The sequence below is a fragment of the Camellia sinensis genome, chromosome 14, assembly GCF_055761805.1.
Source record: "Camellia sinensis isolate YWXY chromosome 14, ASM5576180v1, whole genome shotgun sequence".
NCBI lineage: Eukaryota > Viridiplantae > Streptophyta > Magnoliopsida > Ericales > Theaceae > Camellia > Camellia sinensis.
Genome location: NC_138974.1, coordinates 83,652,139 through 83,676,027, shown reverse-complemented (window position 1 = coordinate 83,676,027; position 23,889 = coordinate 83,652,139).

Here is a 23,889-nt window from a genome sequence, read left to right as displayed (position 1 = left end):
TCCGAATTCGGAGGTTTAACTTGGCCAATTGTGATATCCACGAAGGGCGCTCCAAATCCGAAGTCTTATTCGGCCCAAATGTCACCTGCACAGATGGGGCTCCAAATTCGAAGGCTTTTTTATCTTGGCCAATCGTGACATCCACAAAGGGCGCTTTGAATCCGGAGTCTTATCTGGCCCAAATGTGACCTGCATGGATAGGACTCCGAATTCAGAGGTTTAACTTGGCCAATCGTGATATCCATGAAGGGCACTCCAAATATGGAGTCTTATTCAGCCCAAACGTGGCCTGCATAGATAAGGCTCCGAATTCGGAGGCTTAACTTGGCCAATTGTGATATCCATAAAGGGCGCTTCGAATTCGAAGGATTATTCGGCCCAATCGTGACCTGCACGGATGGGGCTCCAACTCCGGAGGCTTAACTTGGCCAATCGTGATATCCACGAAAGGCGCTCCAAATCCAAAGGCTTATTCGGCCCAATTGTGACCTACACAGATTCGGCTCCGAATTCGGAGGCTTAACTTGGCTAATCGTGATATCCACAAAGGGTGCTCCGAATCCGGAGGCTTATTTGGCCCAATCGTGACCTGCACAGATGGGGCTCCAAATTCAGAGGCTTAACTTGGCCAATTGTGATATCCATGAAAGGCACTCCGAATCGGAAGTCTTATTTGGCCCAAATGTGACCTACACGGATTCGGCTCCGAATTCAGAGGCTTAACTTGGCCAATTGTGATATCCATAAAGGGCGCTCTGAATTTGGAGGCATATTCGGCCCAATCGTGAACTACACGTATGGGGCTCCGAATTCAGAGGCTTAACTTGGCCAATCGTGATATCCACAAATGGCACTCCGAATCCGGAGTCTTATTTGGCCCAAACGTGACCTGCACAGCTGGGGCTCCGAATTCGGAGGCTTTTTTATCTTGGCCAATCGTGATATCCACGTAGGGCGCTCCGAATCCGGAGGCTTAATCGGAATATTTTTTAACTGAATCTCACAATAAGCAATTAAGAAACTTTGCATTGCAAAAGTGAAATCTGTACGTGGTGAATCTTTCAAAACAAGGATCATGCCCCACAAGTCGGATTTAATGATAAAATTTACGTAAATGCGTGGAATTCCAAGGGCATGGCAGACTCCTCCTAGACATGTCTTTGAGCCGATATGCCCATGTTCCGGCGATTGAGTCGATCTGGTAGGTGTTATCCCAATTAGGACCCAATTTTCCATTAACCGGATTCCTAGCAGCTGGAAGCACTTTTTTCAAGACCAATTCACCTGGTACATAGCGACGTGGCTGAACACGTTGATTATATGGCTTAGCAAGGTGCTGCTGGTATTGTGCCATGGATGCAAGGGCACGGTCTCTTCGTTCTTCAATCATAGTCAAATCCAAGGCCAGTATCATGTCATTTTGGCCCATATCAAAAACTTTTGATTTCAAGGTTGGGAGGCCGATCTCCAAGGGGATGATTGCCTGCGTTCCGAAGTATAAAGCGAATGGCGTTTTCCCAATGGACCGCCTCAGAATAGTGCGATGAGTCCATAACACACTCGGCAATTCTTCGACCCATCTGCCTTTAGCTTTCTCCAGCCTCTTCTTGATGCAGTCCAAAATGGCTTTGTTGGAAACTTCAGCTTGGCCATTGCTCTGTGGATAAGCCGGGATAGAGAAATAGGGTCGGATCCCATACTTGATGCACAGTTCTTGATAGACACCGTAATCAAACTGGGTGCCGTTGTCTGAAATAAGTTCTCTTGGAATGCCGAATCGCATTATGATATTTCTCAATACAAAACGCTTCACGTCAGTATCTCGAATGTGCATTAGTGCCTCCGCTTCTACCCATTTTGTAAAATAATATGTCGCGATAATAAAAAATCGCTTGTTGCCCAGGGCGTGAGGCAATGGTCCGACGATGTCAAGTCCCCATTGGGCGAACGACCAAGGACTAGTTATCGAGCTTAACTCTTCAGCAGGCATATGAGTTAAAGGATAAAACTTCTAGCACTGTTCGCATTTCTTCACATAACACTCGGCATCAGATCTCATTGTCGGCCAATAATAACCCTATGTCACAGCTCGATGAGCCAAAGAGCGCCCACCAGAGTGGGAACCACAGCTACCTTCGTGTATTTTAGTCAGGAGTCCCTCGACTTTACCCGGATGAACGCATTCTAGGTATGGACCAGAAAGGGATTTTTTGTAAAGCTTTCCTTGCAGATCCAAGTAGTATCGCAGAGCTTTGTTTCACAACTTGTGCGCTTCTTTCTTATCTGGCGGGAGTTGTTCGGAAGATAGGAATGCAGCAATGGAGTCTATCCAATTCGGACTTGACTCTATGACATTGATCTGGACTTCTTCTGACGGGCCAATGCTCGGCTTAAGGATGAAACCCACTTCAATTGTCCGTTTAATCTCTGAGTTAATGGCGGAGGCTAGGCAAGCCAGGGCATCTACATGTGTGTTCTGATCACGGGTTATTTGGTTAATTCACGATGGTCAAATTTTTCGAGCAAGGAATTTTTTGTTTTCATGTAAGCTGCCATACGGTCGTTTTTGGCCACGTACTCCCCCTTTAGCTGATTGATCACCAGTTTTGAATCATAAAATATAAGCAAATGCTAAGCACCCAGGAGATGTGCATTCCGTAAGCCGGTTAGTAAGGCTTCGTATTCGGCCTCATTGTTCAATGCTTCGAAGCCGAGTTTGACAACCTGCTCGATAATTTCTCCGTTGGGAGCCATGATTACTACTCCGGCCCTACTGCCCTGTTGGTTGGACGATCCATCACAGTACAACTGCCAAGTGTCCCCGACATAAATTCTCCAGTTCAGCTTAGGTCGAGTTTGATCAGACTTGAAGTCTGCAAGACCCCTAGTGAATTCCGCCACGAAGTCGGCACGAACTTGCCCCTTGATTGAGATTCTAGGAAGAAACTGAATATCATATTGGCCGAGTTCAAGAGCCCACTTTGAAATGTGCCCTGATACTTCTGCACTACGGGGTACTGACCGGAGGGGGCAATCCGTTAGTACCCCCATGGTATACCCTTGAAAGTAATGCATCAGTTTTCTTGCTGCCATGACGAGGGCTAGGATGAGTTTTCCAACGGAAGGTAACATGTTTCGGCATCAACCATTCCCTTACTCACATAATACACTGGACGCTGCTCCCCAAGCTCTTCCTTTAATAGTACGGCGCTAACGACCCGATCGGAAACTGCCAGATATAAAATCAACGGGTCGCCTGCCGAAGGTGTTGTCAAGAGTGGAACTAATTGGAGGTAAGTCTTCAGACTGTTGAAAGTGGCTTCGCATTCAGAGGTCCATTCAAAAGCTTTACCCTGCTGTACAGTATGAAAGAATTGTTGACAACGATCTGCGGAATGACTGATGAACTTGTTGAATGCGGCAGCCATCCCCATCAACTTCTGAACCTCCTTCACCGATCGAGGGGAGCCAAGTTCCAAGATTGCTGTGATTTTTCTAGGGTTGGCTTCGATACCTCGGTGGTTGACAATGTAGCAAAGGAATTTATCGGATCCGATCCCAAATGCACATTTGGAAGCGTTCAGCTTCATTTTGTACTTGCATAAAATGTCAAATGTCTTTTCCAAATCGGCTAGATGAGTTTGCCCTTCTTTGGATTTGACCACCATATCGTCAATGTACACTTCCATAGTACGGCCGAGTTGCACTTTAAACATGACAGTGACTAGTCTTTGGTAAGCTGTCCCTGCATTCTTCAGCCCAAAAGGCATAACCTTATAGCAATAGGTTCCTCTTGGGGTGAGGAATGCATTTTTGTCTTAGTCCTTCGGATGCATGGCAATTTGATGGTAGCCTCTGTAGGCATCGAGGAAGTTCATACGTTGATGACGAGTCGTGGCGCCTACGAGTTGGTCAATTCTGGGGAGAGGAAAACAATCCTTGGGGCAAGCTTTATTTAAGTCCGTGAAGTCCACACAGATACGCCAAGTCCCATTTTTCTTCTTTACAACCACAGTATTCGACAGCCATGTAGGATAGGTCACTTCTCGGATTGCCCCGGCATCAAGCAGTCGGTCAACTTCTTCGGCAACTACAGCAATGTGCTCTGCGGCTAACCGTCGGCTTTTCTGAATAATCGGCTTACATTTGGGGTCGACATTTAAACGGTGCTGAGAAACAGATGGATCTACCCCCGGTATCTCATACGGTCACCATGCAAATACATCAAGGTTTCCAAGTAAGAAGGTAATTAGCTGTTGCCTGTCAATTTTGTTTAAGGATGCGCCGACCATGAAGAACTTATTAGGATCCCCATCAATTTCAACTAGATCTAGGGCTTCCGTGGCCTTTTCACTTGGGAGCCGTCCAACATCGTCGAGGCTCTCTCGATCCGACACCTCAATAGAATTCACTTCCAACTCTCTTGGTGTCTTTGCGGCAAGAAGATAACATGCTTGTGTCGATTTCTAGGAACCACAGATTTGTTTAATGCCGCGTTCAGTCAGGAAGCGGAGCAGTTGATGATAGGTGCTTGGTACGGCATGCATGGCAAGTAGCCAAGTTCGTCCCATGATGAGATTATACAGCGAAGGCAGCTTGACAACCAAGAATTCCACATCCACTGTTCGAGAGTTCGCTCGAATTGGTAGTGTGATTTTGCCCAACGGGTATTCTAGATTAGCGTTGAAGCCGAATAACGGATAATGAGCTGGAGACAAGTTTGACTCAGTGAACCCAAGTTTGATGAAGGTCTTGTAGTACATGACTTCTGAAGTACTCCCTTAGTCAATAAGAACGCGTTCAACGATGAATCGGCTTACGCATAATTCGATGACCAATAGATCAATGTAGGGGAGCGTTACGCTGATCAAATCAGAATCGTCAAAGGTAATACTCGGAGCTTCATGGGGCCATTTGGCTGGTGTGACTTGCTTTTGGGGGTTAGGATTCGACTGAATTGTATGAATCGCAGGTGTCGTCGGCAGGCTGTAAATCATATGGATTACGCCGAGTGGAGGTGAATCCTGCCTCAAAGCTATTGTTTTGGTTACATTGTATTTACGGACGTATTGCTTAAGCTAACCGTCTTGTACCAATTTCTCAAGGTGATCCTTCAACGCATAACAGCTCTTGGTATCATGACCGTGGTCCTTGTGGTATTCGCACCGCCTATCCTGTCTCCTCGGGTCGGGAGGTCCCACCTTTTTGGATGGCCATTTGAAGAATGAAAGGTGTTGAACTTTAGACATAATCATGCCGATTGACTCCGACAGCTCCATATATTTCTTGTTCGCGCGCCTCGTGCGCCTGCCATCCACTTGAAGTTGTTCATTAGCTCAGTGGGAACACTGGTCATTTGATCGGCACGAATCCCGCCTTTTGTTTCATTTAGTCTGATTTCATGGTTCAGGGCTCCGCGATGGTACAGAAGTTATCGGCTGAACAATTTCGGTTGAGGTCGTCTTGTTGGCCTTGTTCCCAGCTTTAACCCGCAGGGCGTCATCTTCCACTTTGCAGTATTTCTTGACTTTCTTCATTAACGACCAGACTGTTTTAGGGGGCCCTCTGGTCAAGGAACTGCGGAGAGCACTATCAGGATGCAACCCCATTTTAAAGGCGGTGATGGCCATGGAGTCGTTGCAGGTGTCACCCACAAGATTAAAGCATTCCCAATAGCGCATCGAATATGCTCGTAAGGTTTCCCCTGGTTGAATTTGCATTGCCCAGAGAGAGTCGGCTTGCTTTGGCTGGACCTCATTGGTGATGAATCTTGCCTTGAAGGATTTCTGTAATTGATGGAAACTCTTAATCGATGTCGGTTCTAACTTATAATTCCATCGGACAGCCAATGGTCCCAAACTGCTTGGAAATATCCGGTATATGGGAGCCTCGTCGCCTGCATGCAGCGTCATGGCTTGCTTATAATGATGGATATGGTCAGTGGGATCCAATTTTCCATCGTATAGGGTGAACGATGGAGCCTTGAACGTTTTGGGTAGTACTGCCCTCGCAATCCGTCACACAAAGGGGTCATGTTGGTCCTCTTTGTCTGAATCATTTCTTCTTCTTTTACTCCGTGCTCGTGGACTTCCTTCAGAAGAACTGGAGACTTCGACTCGCCCCTTCTTTTCGGGTTCTAGGGATGAGCAGTCAGAATCACTGCCAGTATCTTGTCTTCGAACTCAAGGTCATCGACCATCCTTTCTCAGGGGTTGTATAAGATCTTGGCATACGGCCTGTTGGAATTTTGCCACCTCCAAGGCCAAATCCTGTCGAAGGCGCTTGTTCTTAGCCATCATGTTTTCCAACCTCTGTTCGTTTTGTTTTGCCTAATCCATTATCGCTTACATTGTTTCATCAGCTGAATCGAAGTTCAAGGCTCTTTGTGCAATAATGTTTTTTGGTCCCAGTATGGTGCTTGGAGTGGTATCGACTCGTGGCGTACCGGAGGATCTTCCGTTACGCCCGCCATGGATGTGCTAGGGTATTCCCACAGACGGTGCCAATTATGGAGAAGTGGTTTGGAAATACTTTTTGAATCCAATGGGACGCTCAAGATCCTCAGCTAGCAACCTGAAAAGGAATGAATACTCTGGTCGAGGGTGCTGGAATTAGCACTCCAACGGACAAGATAGTGTGCACTCTCTTGTTTACTTCTATCTTAAGTTTAGCTTACTAGTTCTCACGTACCTCTTTGGTTGATGTCCCTCTATTTATATATTTTTTCTCTGGGCCTCAGAGTTGGGCCCACCTTTAATCCACCATGCAATTATTTACTCAGCTCCTTCTATTGCTGACCAACCTCTACTCAGCTGGTTCTATGGCCGATTAGGATACCCCCTGAATTTATATACGACGGAGCCGAATGCAATGTATACATGTTGATTCTCTAAAAATAATATTCGGCCTCTTCATATCCCCTAATACGCGGCTCCGACAATAAGCTACCAATTGCATTTAAAAAGTAGTGATGTGTTTCATATTTGATTGTTCTTGTAGATTTACTTTTAGTCATTTTTTGTTGCCCCTCCCAAAATATCCTTCTTGGTTATGTGTTCTTATGATATAATATTTACTTGCATGAAATGACACAGGCAGGTGGGTGACACGGGAAAAGGCATTTGCTGTATCTAAAACTTCTTCAAATTCAACTAAAAAAAAGCCCAGGTGGTTTATCTCTGCATCCCATTTATCTTGTTGCAGGATTTCATTTTAATTGATATTTGATTACAATTTGGATTGTATGTGGATTTTTTGGAACAATTTGGAGTACTATGTTTCTTCTTGTTGTACTTGTCATTGACTTTGGTTTAATCTCTACATCATATTTCTCTTTTTACAAGATTTCATATGAATTGATAACAATTTGGAGTGCATTTGAATTTTGGTAAACTTAAAGTACTATGTATCATTATATCTTCCTCTTCTCATTGCATCATTCTTATTTAGCTAATTGTTCATGTTGATTGGATGTGTAGCTCTCTTTAAACTATCTTGATTGTTGTTCATCAAAATGTTTGTGCCCAATTAATCTTCATGCTATATAATGCCCTTAAGACTATTTGTTTATATGAAGCTCTAGTATTTTTGAACTTCTTGTTTAATCTTAATTCCTAAAATGCTTTGTCCCTTTTGTAAGTGCTGAATGATATGAAATTGAGAGTAAACAAAAATAGAAAACAAGATAGCAGACAATCTTCAAGTTGGCACGTTCCTCCGGTTTGTTTTTAGAATTCAGACAATAGTTACTATTTTATTTTGCTTACTTTTTTACTTTGAGCTTCTGAAAGTACAAACAAAGCTTTGTACAACATTGAATTCAATCAAACCAAGATTTCTTTAGTTGTTCTAAGAAAAAAAAAAAAAAAGCAAACCAAACAATTGGTTTACTTTGTCAAAAATGCCTTAAACTTAGTCGGAAAAAGGCATTTGGGGGTGGGCAAAAATACAAAACAGCCCCCGAACCACTCCATGGATGTGACAAGCAACTTTCTCATAAAAAATAGAACCCATAGGGACAGATGACATATAATTAGCACACGTAGGTTGGGAGTAAGAGTCGAAAATGCCTTAAACTTAGTTGAAAAAAGGCATTCTGGGGGCAAAAATGCAAAATTACCCTCGAACCACTCTATGGATGTCACAAGCAGATTCTTCATGGCAAATAGAACATGTGGGGACAGACGACATGTAATTAGCATACTTAGGTTGGGAGTTAGAGTCAAAAATGCCTTAAACTTAGTTGAAAAAAGGCGTTCATGAGATAAAAATACAAAACAGCTCCCGAACCACTCTATTGATGTCATGGGCGGCTTTCTCATGAAAAATAGGACTTGTGGGGACAGACAAGATGTAATTAGCACATGTAGGTTGGGAGTTGGAGTGAAAAATGCCTTAAACTTCAAAAAAGGTCGTTCGAGGGCTGAAAATGCAAAGCAGCCCCCGAACCACTCTATAGATGTCACGGGTAGCTTCCTCGTGACAAATAGAACCTGTGGGGATAGACTGGATGTAATTAGCACACGTAGGTTGTGAAAAACGCCTTAAACTTAGTCGAATAAGGCCGTTTGGGGGCAAAAATGCAAATTAGCCTCTGAACCACTCTATGGATGTCACGGGTAGCTTCTTCGTGACAAATAGGACTTGTGGGGATAGACGGGATGTAATTAGCACATGTAGGTTGGGAGTTGGAGTGAAAAACGCATTAAACTTAGTCGAAAAAGGCCGTTCGGGGGGCGAAAATGCAAAGTAGCCTCTGAACCACTCTATGGATGTCACGGGTAGCTTCACCGTGACAAATAGGACCTATGGGGATAGACATGATGCAATTATCACATGTAGGTTGAGAGTTAGAGTGAAAAACGGCTTGAATTTAGTTGAAAAAGGCCGTTCAGGGGGCGAAAATGCAAAGCAGCTCCTGAAGCATTTCAATGATCTCTCAGTACATTGAAACATTTAAATGATCTCTAGCCATACAAAAATAGTTTCACTCAAATTGTTGTTCCATCTATTTTGATGGTGTTGCTTATGTGGTCAGATCTATGTCTTGAAACTTACTATTAAATTAACAAGAAGTCTAAAGACATAGAATCGAATACAAAACAAAACACACGAAATTATTATCACCAAACACATCCCTTCAAGAATGAAATGTAAGTTAATTTTTATTTTTCATTTCTATTTCCATTTTATTTTTAATTTAGTCTCTAAACTCATGATTTAAATGTGGAGAAAATGTACATATTGGCATTAGCAAGTGAAATTATCATATGTAACAGGTGCACCTTCTTACACATATAAACTCCACATATTTAAAATTAGAGATGACTCAATCATTAGACCACTTAGTCTATTGCTTAAAATTTTTAAAAATTCTTATTGGTGAAAGTCTCATATTTTTTGAAGGCCATGAAATAAGATGGGAGAATTGCAAATACAACGAATTTATGCCTTGAATTGTGTAAGTAGGTCTTGTACTTCCATCTCTTTGTAATTATTTTGAGTTTATATCATTAACGCCGAAAATGTATTAAACTTAACCGAAAAAGGGTGTTATAGGGGCGAAAATGCGAAATAGCCCCCGAACCACCGTACGGATGTCACGGCCACCTTCTCCATGACAAATAGGACCTATGACAATAGACGGGATGTAATTGGCACGTGGAGGTTGGGAGTTAGAGCCGAAAACACCCTTAAACTTAACCGAAAAAGGGCGATAAGGGAGCGAAAATGGGAAACATCCCCTGAACCACAGTACGAATATCATGACCACCTTCCCTGTGACAAATAGGACCTGTCACAATAGACGAAATGTTATTACCACACATAGTTTGGGAGTTAAAGCTGAAAACGCATTAAACTTAACCGAAAAATGACGTAGAGGGGACAAAAATATGAAACAACCTCCAAACCATCGTATAGATGTCACAGCCACCATCTTCATCACAAATAGGAACTGTGACAATAGATGAAATGTAATTAGCACATGTAGGTTGGGAGTTAGAGCCGAATACGCCCTAAACTCAGTTGAAAAAGGGCGTTTCGGGGCGAAAATTCAAAACTGCCTCCGAACGACCGTGTGGGTCGCACGGATAGCTTCCCCATGAGAAATAGGACTTGTGAGAACTAACAGAATGTAATTTGGACCTGTAGGTTGGGAGTTAGAGCCGAATACGTCCAAAATTTAGTCAAAAAATGGCGTTTCAGGGGCAAAAATTCAAACAACCCCTGAACCACTGTGTGGCTCACACAGATAGCTTCGCAATGACAAATAGGACTTGTGAGATCTAACAGAACGTAATTTCGACCCATAAGTAAAGAGTTAGAGTCGAATACGTCCAAAACTTAGTCGAAAAGGGGCATTTTGGGGACGAAAATTCAAATAAGCCCCCGAACCATCGTGTGGCTCACACAGATAGCTTCGCCATGACAAATAGGACTTGTGAGAACTGACAGAATGTAATCTGGACCCGCAGGTTGGGAGTTAGAGTCGAATACGCCCTAAACTTAGTCGAAAAAGGGCGCTTCAGAGGCGAAAATTCAAAATAGCCCCCGAACGACCGTGTGGCTCATACGAATAGCTTTTCCCTGACAAATAGGACTACTGAAAACTAACAAATTGTAATTCAGACCTGTAGGTAGAGAGTTAGAGCCGAATACGTACAAACTTAGTCAAAAAAGGGCGTTTCGGTGGCAAAAATTCAAAAAAGCCCCCGAACGACCATGTGGCTCACACGGATAGATTCTCCATGACAAATAGGACTTGTGAGAACTGATGGAACGTAATTCGGACCCGTAGGTAGAGAGTTAGAGCTGAATACGTCCAAAACTTAGTCGAAAAAGGGCGTTTTGGGGGCGACAATTCAAAATAGCCCTCGAACCACCATGTGGCTCACACAGATAGCTTCGCCATGGCAAATAGGACTTGTAAGAACTGACGGAACGTAATTCGGACCCGTAGGTAAAGAGTTAGAGCCGAATACGTCCAAAACTTAGTCGAAAAAGGACATTTTGAGAGCGAAAATTCACAACAGCCCCCGAACGACCATGCGGCTGACACGGATAGTTTCTCCATAACAAATAGGACTTGTGAGAACTAACGGAAGGGTGGACCCGTAGATTGGGAGTTAGAGCTGAATACGCCTTAAACTTAGTCAAAAAAGGGCATTTCGGGGGAAAAAATTCAAAACACCCCCTGAACCACCATGTGGCTCACATGGATAGCTTCACCTTGAAAAATAGGACTTGTGAGAACTGACGGAACATAATTCGGACCCGTAAGTAGAGAGTTAGAGCCGAATACGTCCAAAACTTAGTTGAAAAAGGGCATTTCGGAGGCAAAAATTCAAAACAACCCTTGAACCACCATGTGGCTCACACAGATGGTTCCCCCATGACAAATAGTACTTGTGACCACTGACAGAATGTAATCTGGACCCGTAGGTAGAGAGTTAGAGCCGAAAACGCCCTAAACTTAGTCGAAAAATGGCGTTTTGGGGGCAAAAATTCAAAACAGCCCCCGAATCACCATGTGGCCCACACAGATAGCTTCGCCATGACAAACAGGACTTGTGAGAACTAATTGAACGTAATTCGGACCCGTAGGTTAGGAGTTAGAGCCGAATACGCACTAAACTTAGTCAAAAAAGGACATTTCGGGGGTGAAAATTCAAAACAGCCCCCAAGCGACCGTGTGGCTCACACGAACAGTTCCCCCATGACAAATAGGGCTTGTGAGAACTGACGGAATGTAATTTAGACCCGTAGGTTGGGAGTTAGAGCCGAATACACGCTAAACTTAGTCAAAAAAAGGCGTTTCGGGGGTGAAAATTCAAAACACGCCCCGAGCCACAGTGTGGCTCACACAAACAATTCCCCATGACAAATAGGACTTGTGACAACTAATGGAATGTAATCCGAACTCATAGATTGGGAGTTAGAGTCGAATACGCCATAAACATAGTCGAAAAAAGGCATTTCAGGGGCAAAAATTCAAAACAGCCCCCGAACGATGGTCTGGCTCACACGGATAGCTTCGCCATGACAAATAGGACTTGTGAGATCTAACATAACATAATTTAGACTTGTAGGTTGGGAGTTAGAGTCGAATACGTCCTAAACTTACTCTAAAAAGGGATTTCCGGGGGCAAAAATTCATAACAGCCCCCAAATATGCCTTACACTTAGTCGAAAAACTTGCAACACTTAGTTCAAAAAGCAACAACTTTATTAAAGTAACATCTACATATTCTAATAATTGCCTTTATATATTTATAAGATGAAGAAATTACATATTACATTGTTTGTGTTGGTTGGAATAAATATTGCATGATACATATATATATATATACACACTTTCTTTTATTTCCAAGAAGACATTTCTTGATTGTTCTACCTTAAATGCCTGTTAGAACATGTTGCATATGACTAACTGAATTGATATTTTGTAACTAATTCTAATGTTTCCTTTTTTGTTTTTCTTTGTAGATGGCTTTGTTGCGTGGACTTGTGAATAATCCATATTGGTGTATGGAGACGAATTTTCACTTTTGTGTAGAACTAATATAATACTTTTGTCGTCCTCAACTTTTGTGTAGTTCATTATTACTGATACAGAAAACTTTTGGGAATCAACAGATAATGACTATCGTGGTACATAGATCACCTTCTGTCATGTACATATATACCATTTGTCAGCGTACATATAGGACGTTTTGTCATGGTCCGTATAAAACTTTTGTCGTGGCACATATATCACCTTTTGTTGTGGTACAGATTACGATGGTAATTAGTACCATGCCAAATGGTAATTTCGCTTGGTAGGAAATGTATTTTTTGTACACGGAGGGCTTTGATTTTTGTATGATATATTTTGTATGAAATTATTATTTTAGTTTGGACAATAGTTGATTTGTATGGACTTTGATATTTAATGTTATTTATTTTGGGTATATGGATGCAGATTGTGGAATGATTGATAGTATGTATCATTTTGTTTATATACGTATTACAAGTTGCATTGTATATAGACATGTTGTAGAGAAATTATAATTTTGCAATAAAACATAATATCATGTTTTTGGCGACTAAACAATTAGTAGGTAAAAAGAAATTGGCAAAAGACATTTGGTGACTAAAAGTTTTGTAGCCAAAAAAAAAAGACATTTGGCGACTAAAAGTTTAGTAGCCAAAAGAAAATCAAACATTTGGCGACTAAAATATTTCGTAACTAAAAACAAAGTCTAAATTGTAAAAACACTTTTGCCGACTAAAATTTTAGTTGCCAAAAATGTAGAACTTTAGGCGACCAAATATTTAGTAGCCAAAAAAGGAACTCTTTGCCTACTAAACATTTAATAGCCAAAGATGGGGACTTTCGGCGACTAAATTTTTAGTAGTCAAAAAAGAACTCTTTCCCAACTAAAATTTTAGTAGCTAAAAAAGTGGGACATTAGGCGACTAAAAGTTTAGTCGCCAAAAAGGGTTTAATTTAATTTAATGTCCAACCTTTTGGCGACTAAAATTTTAGTTGGGAATTGTATACATTTGGCGACTAAAATAATTTTAGTTGCTAATTACATTTACCGACAATTTTTTGGCGACTGCTTTTGTGACCAAATAATTTAGTTGCCAAGAGTGAAAATTCTTATAGTGAAATATGATGAATCATTTGGTTTCGATTATCTATTTAATTTGATTTTTTAAGGAGCCCACAAAATAAAATAAGACTTCTTAGTGAAGTATGGGATCCAATTGATTTATTAAGAATTTAATTTCATTTGGTGTTGATTATAATATATTTTTAATAATTATATCTAACTTTTGGAGATCCAATGGATATTTTATAATCAATTTAGTAGCAACTAGGTGTGGACGCGCCCGTGGGCCTCACGCTACTGTTCGGACTCAAATTGTCACAGTTTTGAATCTAGTCAATGCAAGACTGATAAATCACCAAAGAGTCCAAATCCGGCAAATCGTTTTGAAAAACAGATTTTTTGTAAAGAAGTGCCAAATATGGACTGCTTTGCCAGATACAGAGTCGCCACCTAAATATTTTGTTTTGGGGGAATTTAGGAAACCCTGACTCGTTGCTTAAGGCCACGTGTCCATCATCACCAAAGTTGCCTCGGCTCGGGAACTTGGGTACGATTGGGGAAAGTCATCTATGAGCACCCCCGCTCGCCCGATCCGAAGATCGGCCTCTACTAACCATGATATCTCGTTTTGAAAACATTATGCGTCCCTATTCCGGTTATTAGCTAGTCTTTAACTATATGATGTGCACAGCAAAACAAGTATAGACTAGATCGCCTAATTTGGAACAATGCCTCGCATATCTGTTTCTTTGGAAAATAGTTTGAGGTTTGCTACTCGCAAGTAGGCTAAAACACGGATTTCAATGAATTTGATCTAATTCAAGCAACCCAACCTTCACCCACAGGCATTCGGGCAGTTATAGCACATAAGCAATTAGCCTCATGGCAAGCATGCCGTCATGTTAACACTCACATACATGCAAGATGCTAAAGCATAAACACTTACAATGTACTCCGAGCCAAAACAAGGAACATGTTAGTAATCAAATGCATGATCTAAGTCCATGTCAAGATGGCTAATGCAACGCATACAAAATGCAGCTAGAATAGGCTCGGCTAAGCTACAATGGCATATGAAATGCAACAATTCAACACGTATTCAAGTTGGAATTGAAATACTTATGCAATTAGTATGATGCGCCGAGCCCGGTGCATGCAATACAGATGAATGATGCAAGTAATAGTATGATACGCCGAGCGCGGTGCATGCAATACAGATAAATGATGCAAACATGTATAGCATAAGGAGGCTAATTGAAACGTGCCCTAGAACTAACCATTGAAAGCAGGTAAGTAAATGGGAGAAAGAAGTGGGGGTTGGAAGACATGCATCACACACACGCACGCTTATTACAAAAGTTCTCCCTCTCGCGGAGGGACCGAAAGAATAGTACAAACCAAATAAATAATTAACTACTCCAGCTAATTAATTATTACAAACCACTTAACTAGTTAAGCAAATTAACTAAACTAATAAAGCGGTAAAGCAGCCTCGAGAAGAGGAATGAATGCTTGTACGTTCGGCTCCGCTAGGAAATCCACCACCATACTCTTGCTGCCTCTGCTTGCACTGTTTTTCTCCTCTGAAAACTGTACAGGTCTTAAAATTGCTTCTGAAATACTCCCTGAGGGTTGTGGGAAGTCACCGGCCAAGAGGGAACACCACCAGCCATGGCGAATTGGTCATCGACCATGGATATGGCTACCGGCCACAAATGTTTGGCCGATCGGCACTAAGTGTGGTCGGTCGGCCATCCCTTCCTGCAGAACCCTGTTTTGCTGCAGCAGAGGACAGACAAGACATGGTAATGCATTTCAAAGTAATGTTTGTACCACTACCCTCCTTATCATGTTTGAGACTCAAAGGAGTGTAGGCCTCGATCCTCGGGCCATCAATCACGCATTTCAATGCATGATGGCCCAAGGAGCCAAGTATACAATTTGATATCAAATGAAATGCATACAATCATACAATAGATCCCAACCTCTATCATGGTTGGTCAAGAGGTAGGGAATGCATGCTCAATGCGATGCAACCTAGACAAACAAGCAAGCATGCAAATAACTCAAGTGTGCAACACATCTAATGCAATATGAGCATTTGAACAAGCATGCAAACATGCAAGTATGTAACAAGTATGCAAGCTAACAAGCATGCAAGATGCAATTTGAACATACAAACATGCAAGACATGTAGCAACATGTTAAGCAACTTAATCAAAGATGCATGCCAAATGCAATATCACTTAAACATGCAACGACATGCTAGTAGTCCTATCATCTAGACGTACAAACATACATAGCATGCAACAACATGCAAAGGGGCCAAGTATGCGACAACATGCAAGGCAAGCATGTAACAACATGCAAAGGATGGTCTTAAACTAATATGGGCAGCTCTCAAATAGGCCCAAATCAGCGGCCAATATGCTAAGGGATAAGGGACAAAGTCACATACAAACAAGCATGTATAATGGTCCAACACTTAAGCATAAAATGACAACTTTTAAGGACACTTAAAAGGGACAAACATGGGCATATGGAAAGCATTTTAATGCTCTGAAAACATACAAAGGATGATGCCAAATCAACCTAATAATGCAAACAAGTCATGCACAAAATCTTGAAACTAGCCAAAAGGCTTAAACCATGATCATGTGACACATGAAGCAAATGACCAAAGTGGACCAAAACAGTTCCAAACCATGCCAAAGTAAGCCTAAAACATGCAATGGCCAAAGCTAAAACAAGCTAAAACAAAAGGGGCAAGGCATGAGGCATACAAGGCCACCAAAGAGGTGTTACACTACACCTAAGACAACCAAACATGGCATGATTTAGGCGACCAAAATCAGAGTTATGGCATGTCAAAATGAGCCCAAAAACCCACTTAGATGGCAATCCAAAGGCTTACACATAATGGCATACGCAATGTCACATTTATGAAGCATAAAACCCAAACTATCCAAAGCACGGAATAGGTGATAAATGAAAGTATTTAAGCATACTATATGGACTGAAATGTCATTATAAGTGGTGCCAAACCACTGAAATGATGCAAGTAGAGCATGCTAGAGGGTTCAACACTCAAAACCTACAAGCTAGATTGCATGGTAGCTATACAAAACAAGTCATGGATGACCCAAACAACCAAAATAAGACCTCAAGCATACCAAAATATGCATAAAAGCTTCATGGAGCCAAGCCAAAATCATGCTAAAAACACATGTTACAACATGATCCATGTTAAGGAAATTTCATGGCATTACAAGACAAGTGTATGGAGCATACAAGGCATGTCTAAACCAACTTTAAAAAGTGCTATATCATGGCAAAACAAAGCCTAATATGCATTGAAATGGAGCTAAAACAAGCTAGGTAACATGCTACAACACAAGTCATTCATGCAAGCATTAAAGACAACATGGAAAGGGGATGACCCTCTCCCATTTAGGACCTCAAAACCACCTCTCCACCATTGAAAATCCTCTGGACTTTAGTTGTAGAGAGGTCATGCAAAGCTAAGAACAATGGCCAAAATGGATGGCCTAAAACAAGGCCTAACAAGGCCTTGAAAGGGGGAAACAACCCCAAACCTCAAAGAGACCTTAAACAAAGATCAAAAGCAAGTAAAAACAGAACTTTTCTTAGTTTATAGTCAAGCTCAAAACAATAGGAAAATAGGTCTAAAACCTTAAGCAAAAATGGGGAAACTAAACCAAGAACACTCACCCTTGTAGACCTTCTTCAAGAACAGTGGTCCAGTAGGTTTTTTGAGTTCAAAGCAACCCAAGAACACCAAAATCAACCTCCAAGGATCCCAGCTCCAAGAGGATGGTGTAATGCTAGGTGTTTGTATGCAAAAGTATGAACAAAACAACCTTATACAGACACAAATATGTAAAGAGAGGGAGATATAGAGATAGATAGATATAAACTTCTAACCCTAATTTTCAAACCTCTGGAACCCTTGAGGAGGGAGGAGAAGCTCCCTCTTTATACAATTTCTCTCTTGCAAAGCTTCCAAAACAAGCTAAGCAAGAGACAAATCCCTCCATACCCGTGCATGGAGGGGGTTAAATGTGGATGCCAGCTGTGACAGCTGGCACAAAATATCTGCCAAAAGCAGATGGAAGGGGGTCGACCAACCAAAATGGCCAATTGACCAACAAAGGTGGCCAACCGACCATAAAAGGTGTCGACCGGCCACAACCTTTGGCCGATGGCAAGGAAACAAGGCCAGTGGCATCATGCCATGGCCGGTGAGGTATGGGGGTGGCCAACAAGCCATTCCCTGTCCTCAGAAGCAAAAGCACAAGTGTTTAGTCCATGACCAAGCACAAAACAGACAAGTTGAGAGATCTTGAGACAAGGCGCGTAGCCGAGACCTCCGAGAACTCAAAACGAACACGACCATGGATAATCATCAAGTGTTCACACGATGACGTCCAAGTCTCAAGAACGGTCAAAAATGGGGTGTCTACACTAGGATTTTGACATAAAACACAAGAATGAATAATATTTGATTGGTATTGTTTTTCTTTTCCCGTGGGTGTGTTGCGGGAGCTATAACATTTCTTTTCTTTCGGTGGATGCTTTGATTCCGGTTGATGCTTGGAAGTTTATTTGGATGGAGCGGTAGCGTGTGGATTGATTTAGGTTATTATTTTTGGGTCCTCTTCAATTCTGTTTCAAAGACTTTTGTTCATTTATTTTGTGAGATCTTTCCTCTTGTTTATTTATGATTCTTTGGAATTCACTTTAGGGTGGTTTTATGAGACCATTCGTGTCTCATTTGTAATCGTTTGGAAACTTTTTGGTTGATAATGGAATCGGATTTCGATCCCCTAGACATATCTCACATTGAGAAAACCACGTAAAAATTCTTGTGTCGTTGTTGATTTAATTTTTCCGCATTAATTTTTATTTTTATTGATTGCTTTACTCATGGGAAATCATATATTTTTCCTAACAACTGGTATCAAAACTTACGGTTTATTTGTATTTATTTTTTTGTGTAAATCAATGGAAGGGTATATGAGTCGTATGTCTAGCTTCAATGGAAGCAATTGGATAACTTAGAAAACTAAAATGAAGGACCTATTATTTTGTAAAGATTTGTATGAGCCAATTGGAGGTGATAGTGGCAAACCCAAGGGTATGAAAGATAATAAATGGAAGAGGCTTAATTGAAAAGCCATTGGTGTTATCCATCAATGGATTGATGACAGTGTGTTTCATCATGTTACTACTGAAACTTCAGCACATGATTTATGGAAAAAAAATTAGAAGGCCTTTATGAAAGAAAATCAGCCACAAATAAAGCCTTTATGTTTCGAAAGTTGGTTAATTTAAAATATAAATATGGTAGCCTTATTCCAGAATATGTGAATGAAATAAAAAGCATTGTTAACCAACTTACTTCTATGAAAATTATTTTTGATGATGGGTTGCAGGCTTTGATGCTACTTAGTCCTTGCCTGAAAGTTGAAAGACTTTGGTTGTGACGGTTAGTAATTCGGCACTCGATGGAGTTGTCACAATTAGCCAAGTCACTAGTAGCTTGTTGAATAAAGAAATTAGAAGAAAATTAACAGGTTCTTCTCATTCAGAGGCATTTATTATGAGAGGCCGAAGTAAAACAATAGGGAGGAGTGAGACTCCTCATGGTTGTGACCAAAACCATGACAAATCAAGAGACGGTTCTTTTTCAAAGAAAGACATTATGTGCTATAATTGCCATTACAGAAGTTTGTAAAGAAGAGTTACGGCTGAAGAAATTTTTGCAAGAGTTGGGTTTGAAGTAAGAAATGTATGTGCTTTATTGTGATAGTCAAAGTGCTATTCATTTGAACAAATATTCTACTTTTTATTCAAGATCAAAGCACATTGACGTGAGATGCCATTGGATTCATGATATGTTAGATTAGAAATTGTTGCAACTCGAAAAGGTTCACACAGATGATAATATTTCGGATATGTTGACTAAGGCTTTGTTGAGGGACAAACATTTAAAGTATCAAACTTTGGAGGGTATGGTTGATGTCTCCCCCTAAGTCGGTAGGGGAAAAATTGTTGGGTATGCCTCCTTAGTGGAGTATGGGACCCAATTGGTTTATTAAAAGAATTTAATTTAGTTTGGTGTTGGTTATAATATATTTTTAATATATTATATCTAACTTTCGAAGGCCCAATAGGTATTTTATAATCAATTTGGTTGCAACTAGGATTTTGATATAAAACTCAAGAATTAACAATGTTTGATTGATATTGTTTTGCTTTTCCCGTGGGTGGGTGTGTTGCAGCAGCTATAACATTGCTTTTCTTTCGGTAGATGGTTTGATTCTGATTGATGCTTGGAAGTTTGTTTGGACGTAGAGGCAGTGTGTGGATTGATTTGGGTTATTATTTTTGGGTCTTCTTCAATTCTGTTTCGAAAACTTTTGTTCATTTATTTGGTGAGAACTTTCTTCTTGTTTATTTGTGATTATTTGGAATTCACCTGAAGATAGTTTTGTGAGACCATTCGTGTCTAGTTTGTAATCGTTTGGAAACTTTTTGGTCGATAGTGAAATCGGATTTCGATCTCGTGGACGTACCTCACATTGAGGGAACCACATAAAAATTCTTGTGTCATCGTTGATTTAATTTTTCTGCATTAATTTTTATTTTCATTGATTGATTTACTTGTGAAAAATCATACATTTTCACTAACACCACTGACCCAGATATTACTATCCAATCCATTGTTAGACCGGAGGAATCCTTCTTCCAAAATGTAAGTATTCAACAATGGCTGTAAATATTATAGTAAATCCCCTATATGATCCTCCAATAACGATAACTGGATATTTGTGTGCAAATAATTTTTTTTTCAAGTATAAAATCACTTTTGCATAATCTGTTATAACTTGAGTTGAGTTAAAATAACCTCGAGTTGTCTCAGGCCCCGTTTGTTTGGAGAGTTAGAGGAGGGATTGGAATTGATAGTGACGTGGGACCTACTAATATTGTGTTTGTTTTGAGAGATGGAGAGGGGATTAATAGTGAGCTCCGGATTAGGATAGGCCTCCCTAAGAGAATTCGGATGGGCCTCCCTAAGGGGATTCGGATGGGCCTCCAAGACAGGACTTGGTATTAGAAAAATAGTCCTGCGGACTAGAAATTTTTTTATTTTTATTTATTTATTTATTTATTTTTAACATGTCGGCTATTTTTTTTTTGAACATTAATGTTTAATTTTTTGTATTTTTGGTTAAGTAAAAATCATTATTTTATTTGTTTTATTTTTTTTTGAAATTTTTTTATTTTATTTTTATTTTTTTAGAATTTTTTAAATGTTGGGCATTTTTTTAAAAACATTAATGTTGAATGTTTTTGTATTTTTTTTATTTGTTTTATTATTTTATATAAAAATAATTTAACAATCCCTCACTATTAATTCTCGCACTATCAATCCACTCCATTCTACCTTTAAAAACAAACGGGGCCATTGTTCAAGGTTTCTTCCATTGTTCCAAATGGAATTGACTTCCCATAAAACCGGTGCTGAAAAGAAAAAGATTTGTAAAATTTTGATAACCCATACCATATTGGAATATTGGAGCTTTAATCCTGACATTTCAATCTCTACGATATATTAGGGATGGCAATTTGAAACCGACCCGACGGGGATCCCCGATCCCGACTCCGATTTGAGCAGTTTTTCCCCGAAAAATACCCCCGACGGGGAGAAGACGGTATTTGAAAATCAATCCCCGATCTGTCACGGGCCGGGGACGGTGATCAGTGTTTAAGCCCCGGCCTGGCCCAATCCCCGGCCCCGTCCCCGGCCCCGTTCCCAACTTTTCCCGAAGTGAAATTACTTTTATACCCCTTATATATAATAATAATATTAATAAACCAAACCGTATATTATATTTATAATAAACCAAACCAATGTATTAGATTTATATATCGCTTCCTGTGTTGCTCTCACACTCACTCAACTCAGATATATATATATCTCTCTCTCTCACTCTCATCTCAACTCTCTCTCACTCTCTCGTTCTGCTCATTGTCAACTCTTTCTCTCGCAGTCACCGACGGCGACGTCACCACCACCGCTGGCCCCGACCCCTCATCTCTCTCACCGACAGCGACATCACCACCACCGCCGCACAACGTCTGTCTCTCTGTCCCCACCGCCAGCACCAGCGCCAGCTACTCTCAATCTTGATCTCTGTCACCACCACCGAAGCCACTGACGGCGTCGCTCAGATTTGTGCCAGACGATGGATCTGTCTGTGTTAGATCTGTCTGTGTGTGTGTGTGTGTGATCTGATCTATGTGTGGGGATGGCAATATATGTGTGTGTGTGATCTGATCTATGTATATGCGTGATCTGATCTGTGACTAATTTTTTTTTTTTTAAGTTTAAATCTGTATTTGTTGATGATGATAAAACATGGTGATAAATATATTAATTTGTTGTTCTTGTGTTGAAGCTCGAGGATTTTTCAGGGTCAGGGAAACCCAATCCCCGTTAGGGGACGGGGACAGGGAGGTGATGGGCTCCCCCGCCGGGGGCCGGGGATCGGGGACGGGGACGGGGAGGTGATGGGTTCCCTCGCCGGGGATCGGAGGCGGGGACGGGAATTTTTTAGCCATCGGGGACGAGGAGTGTAGTCCCAGCCCCGCCCCGCCTCGTTGTCATTCCTACGATATATAAGAGTTTTAGAAATCAAATGTGTTGATCTCTAAAAGTAAAAATTTGTGTTACAAAAGACATTTAGGGACTAATTTCTATCGTCGTGGGGATAGTCACTAAAAGGTCGTCTCAAAAAGTTAAAAACACGACTTTTAGCAACAAAATTTTGAAAATGTTACTAGTAAATAGTTTTTTAGGAACAAAATAATTTGGTCTCAAAGTGATTTATTATTTGAGACAAAAAATTTGGTCCCAAAAGGACAATAATTCATCACTAATGTCAAATTTTTGTTACTAAAAATATAATAACAGCATTTTTCATAACAAAAATATTAGATCACTAAAAAATAATTTATTCCTAAATTTTAGTCTCTAAAACCTTGATATTTTGTGGTGATTACGGTTAGCATTTAAGACCAAAGCTTCATTCATGCAAAATGGTTCACATATCCACATTTTTTAAGAATTGGGGTACTTGGGTAGGGCTTACTTTGAGTTTTTTTAGATTATTTAAATCGCTTAATTTTTATCACTCACCAATCAGATAAAACAAAAATAATTAAGCTGGAAAATGTATCAATAGTCACATTATCTAATCTTAATTGTATTTAAAGAAAGGATAAATTACATTAGTGGTCCTTGCGTTTTGCCCCTTGTATCATTTGATCTCTACACTTTCAATTAGTACAATTTTGACCGCTAATTTTAAATTTTGTGTCAATTTGGTCTAATGACAATACCGTTAATGTTTTTTTACCATAAATAATAACTAAATTAGTTGAGATTAACTCATGAGATTAGTAAATTTATAATAAATTCTTAAAAATATGACGCATACCACTTATATGCATATAAAAGTTGTAATTAATTGGACTAAATTGAAATAAAATTATAAATTCAATGTCAAAATCGAGTCAATTAAAATTATAAGGATCAAAATGACATAATGACCAAAGTACCCGTACTACTATTGCAATAACATACATGAGAGGGTTTAGTCCAAAAAACAAACGGCAAAACTCTTTGCCAACACTCAAAAGATGTCAAAAAGCGTTTCAGGATATGCTTTTTGTGAAGAACACATATTTTTGTGTTGGAAAAATTCAAGTATTTAGCAACGAATATATAATAAATGTCACAATATATGTGGTAAGTACCTCCATGTAGACCGTGAGAGCATTGAAACGAGGGGTGCTTTCGTGGAGAAACCCGATGACACTACAAAAAAAATTGTTTTTTGCGACGGCAAAACACCGTCGCAAATACTCCCGCACGCCGTCTCAAAAGCTATTTGCGACGGTAATTTTCTTTTTGCGACGGCAAGTGGGGGTCGCAAGAAAGGGGGTTGCAAAAGAGCTTTAGTTGCCGTCGCTATTGTATTTGCGACGGGAAATTTTCTTTTTTGCGACGACAATTTTCTGTCGCCAATAATGGATGAAAATCTGGGTTTTTTTGCGACGGCACAAGCTTTCCGTCGCTAAAATAGGTTTGTGCAACGGCGAAAATCCCGTCGCTAAAAAATGTCGTCGCTTTTGACTATTGTCGACGGCAACCTGAGCCGTCGCTAATGACTATTGGCGACGGCAATTATACAATCGCTAA